Source organism: Primulina tabacum, chromosome 15 (assembly GCF_025594145.1).
Source record: "Primulina tabacum isolate GXHZ01 chromosome 15, ASM2559414v2, whole genome shotgun sequence".
Lineage (NCBI taxonomy): Eukaryota > Viridiplantae > Streptophyta > Magnoliopsida > Lamiales > Gesneriaceae > Primulina > Primulina tabacum.
In genome coordinates, this window is record NC_134564.1 from 38,296,891 (window position 1) to 38,301,280 (window position 4,390).

The following is a 4,390-nucleotide window of genomic DNA, read 5'->3' on the forward strand; positions in this document are numbered from 1 at the left end:
GGCGCCTCCGCTCCCGGCTTTTGCGCATCACCGGGTTCGCCGAGGGTCATTTGCCCCTCAAGTACCTCGGAGTTCCCCATTATCCGGGTAATCGCACATGCTCCCTTTTTGAGCCCCTCCTACAGTCTGTTCGTAGGAAGTTAGAGGGTTGGGAGATTCGGACCCTCTCCCCGGGTAGCCGTATGACCCTGATACGTAGCGTGCTCCTCTCCATGCCGATTTATCTGTTTCAGGTGGTTCAGCCACCTCTGGCTGTCATGGAGAAGCTTGAGCGAGCCTTCAATGCCTTCCTCTGGGGGTCGAGGCCCTTGGAAAGGAAGTGGCACTGGGCCCGGTGGTCCCGGGCTTGCCTCCCCGTGCTTGAGGGGGGCCTTGGATTCCGCAGATTGAAAGATCTCGTGGAATGTTTCTCTATAAAATTATGGTTCAGATTTCGGCAGGGCTCCTCTCTATGGGCGAGATTCCTTTTCCGGAAGTATTGCCGGCTGGATGTTCCTGCCTGTGTCCCTGCCCGTGGTTCTATATCCCCCATTTGGCGTCGTCTCCTTAGGATCCGCCCTCGTGCGGAGCCTGGCATTCGCTGGCGCGTTGGTCTTGGAGATGTATCCTTTTGGGATGACACTTGGTTCGGGGACGCTCCCTTGTCCTCCCGATGTGTGGTCCGCGGGGACCGTGATGTCCGGATATCTCAGTTTTTGTCTGAGGGGTCCTGGGATTTTGATCTCCTGTGCGCGGTTGTTGCTCCTTCGGTTGCCGAGGAGATCGTTTTGATTCCTGTTCTTTCGGGAGAGCCCGATCTGGCACGCAGGATCCATAGCTCGGATGGTGCTTTTTCAGCGAGATCTGCTTGGGAGCTGATCCGTCAGCGTGCTTCGTCTTCTGATATTTTCCGCCCGTGTTGGGGGAGCTTGTTGAGGCCTACCATGTCGTTCTTCCTCTGGAGATTCTGGCATCAGTGGCTCCCAGTTGATGAGGTACTCCAGCGCCGGGGTTTTGCGTTAGCTTCGAGATGTCAGCGTTGTGATATGTACGAGACATTCACACACATATTCCTTCGCAGCCCGGTAGCTCGGTCTGTTTGGCATTTCTTTGGCGCCGTTTTTCGGGTCCGTATTCCCTACACTGAGGATTTCAGTTTGTTCCTCAGTGCGTGGAAAAGAGACTTGGTCTGGTCCCATGGGGCCATGTGCGGGAGTTTCTCCCCTGCATCGTTCTGTGGTTCCTCTGGACTGAGCGTAATGATGCTAAGCACCGTCATCTTCCCATCTCTGGGGAGACGGTGAAGTACCAGATTTTGTCTTACCTGCGTCTCGCCCACTCTGCGCGTACTGTCAAGCCCAGACATTGGCTGGGTGTGTTTCATGTGGCGAGATCGATGGGTATTTCGGTTGCTCTCCACAGATTACATAGGACGGCGATTGTTCGCTGGCTGCGACCGCCGTCTGGGTGCTTCAAGCTTAATGTGGATGGGAGCTCGCGTGGTATATCTGGGGACTCTGCTGCTGGTGGCGTTGTTCGGGATGATTTCGGGAGGGTTGTGCTCTCATTCAGCGAGTTCATTGGAGGCTGGGTCTTCGCTCCGAGCTGAGCTTTGGGCGGTTTGGAGGGGTCTTCTCCTTTGTTCCGATCATTCTTTCTTCCCTCTTTGGATCGAGCTTGATTCTCTGACTTCTATTCAGCTCATTCGTTCCCGTCGATGTTGCTGGGGTCTTGATCACATTGTATCTAGGATTCTGGTCCTTTTGAGAGGGCGGTCTATTCATATTTCGCATATATTCCGGGAGGGTAATTCGGTGGCGGATGCGTTGGCGGTGAGGGCTCATGACCTTAGGCACTTTACCTTAGAGTTAGGTCCTTCCTTACCCAGTCACATCTCCATCCTAGCCCGCTCTGATCGTTCAGGGCTGCCATACCTCCGATACAGATATTCTTAGCCATTTGCAGCCCCTCCTTTCTTTTGGATCTCTTTCTTTTTATCTCATGTTATATATGTATGTATGTATTTTTTATTGCAGGTCTTTATTTCTTGGAGGTTGTTCTCTACTCATATTTGTTCTGTGCAAGTGGGTCCAGACACTTGCACCCTCCTCGTTTTGTTCACTTGGGTTTGGGTGGATCCCAGCACTTTCTCCATTGGTCCTTCTCTTTGGACTACCTTGTCATCTGGCAGGCGTTCACTGCAGGCTTCTCCTTGCCTGCCGATTTCTTACCTTATGTTTTGCCGACTGCTATGGTGCATCTGGATGTTGTATCTCAGTGATTTCTCTGGCCTGGAGCTACATTTATAGTTACAGTCGTGTGATTCATGCTTGCATTTCTGACGTGATGAGCTCCGACAATTTTTACTCTCTTTTTGGGATTCGGAGCTTTTATGACTTGAGCTGCATTGCGGTCCTCCTTTCGTGCTTCGACTGTTCTTGCACAGTCACTTCCCAGCTGCTGACTATTTTGACTGCGCGATCCTGTACTGCAGATAGATCTTGGATTATGATGTATTTTTCAGTTTGGCCTTACATTGACAGCCGGCTCAGAGATGGGTACCAACGGTGGTCTTTTGCACCTATTTCTGAGCTGGATTTTTATTGGTTAGATCGGTTTGGATTTATTTTCATGTATCTTGTGCTGCTCTTAGGCGGTCATTTGTATTATTCGCTTTCCCTAGGGATTAGTTTCTGGCTTATGTATTTGCCACCCTAGTTTTTGTTTGTTTGTTTAGTTTGACTAGCCTTTTGAGAGGTCTTGTAGTTGTCATCCTCTCTTCAGGTTTTATCTTGTATTTCTGTGATTGATGATATATACAGGTAGGGGTCTGCCTAACCCCCCTGCTTCCGGCGGTGTTTTTATTAAAAAAAAAAAAACCCTAAACCCTAAACCCTAAACCCTAAACAAGAGACGGAGGCCTGTTCGTCAGGCTCTCCCGAGGGATGATCCTCTTGCTTCAAACTCTTTTGGAGTTCTTTCTCATTTACAGGAGACAGAGGTAGGCTCTGAGGAGCTTGGATTAGGTGTTCCCGATCCCTCTGTCGGTTTGAGTTCTCATCAGGAGGCCCCTGTTTCTGACCGCCCTTTGGTCACGGTGGCTGAGGACGATGAGAGTGTCCATTATGTGGACTGTGTGGATGACCTTGGACCTCCACGCCCGGATGTGGTGTCTGTGTTTGTCACCCCGGAGGTTTGTATTGAAAATCATAGCAGTCACTCGGTCTCATCTTGTCCTGCATCACCTGCTGATGCCACTTCTATGCTGGACGAGTTGATTGCTCGACAGGGACCCCCTATTCTTGAGATGATTTCCAGTCACATGTCTGCTGATGATCCTGATCAGGATTTTGATCGACATTCTGTGTCTGGGGTTAGCTGTGGGTCTGAGTGTAGTATCCTGGACACTGACATGTCCAATCCCAGGAAAAGATCTCAGGATGATGGTCGGCGATCGCGTAAAAAGCGATCGGATCCTTCTTCCACCCGTTTCCCATGAATTGCTTAATCTGGAATATCCGCGGACTTCGAGGTTCGGAGTCCCAGCAGAGGCTGCATGCCTTTGTGAAGGAGAAAAAGATTAAGGTTTTGGCTGTTTTGGAGCCCATGATTGATCTGGATCCGAGATACATGACTCGCCGTTTGGGGTTTTCTGGAGTCATCTCTAATCTCTCCGGTCATATCTGGGTATTTTTTTCTGCTGATGTGAGGGCGGAGTGTGTTTTTGATCATGCTCAATTCCTTCACATCAGAGTCTCTGCCTCTTTCTTGCCGACAGAGATATTTTGTTCTTTTGTTTATGCTAGATGTGATTATGTTCAGCGTAGGGATCTTTGGGCTTCTTTGCTTTTGGTTAAGCCTGTTTTGGGTCCCTGGCTGGTTGGGGGCGACTTTAATGTCGTCAGGGATGCGTCTGAGTGCTTGGGCTCCCGTGGTGGTAGGTTGCTGCCCATGGAGGAGTTCAACACTTTTATTCTTGATTCTGGCTTGATCGATGTAGGTTTTGAGGGGTCTTCGTTCACTTGGACGAATAAGACCATTTGGAAGCGGTTGGACAGGGTCTTGGTTTCTGTTGATTGGGTTTAGAGTTTAGGGTTTAGGGTTTTTTTTTTTTTAAAAGGAAATTTTATTTATATACAACAAAAGAGCAGTACAAAGAAATCCTGATGGGAGGGGGACTAGGCCAAGACCTCCGCAGAAAAAGGCTACACAAGCATAACATCATAACAAAAGTAACGACATACTACAACAGGGCAACCCAGAATAAAGCAAAACACAAAAATAAAAACATCGGGCGCCCCAGAATACATCAGACAAACTAATAACACTGATGGGCAAGGAGAACTCTGCAGTGAACGCCCATCAGAAAATCATATCAACCTGAATCAAGCGGTCGCCCATAGGGTAACCC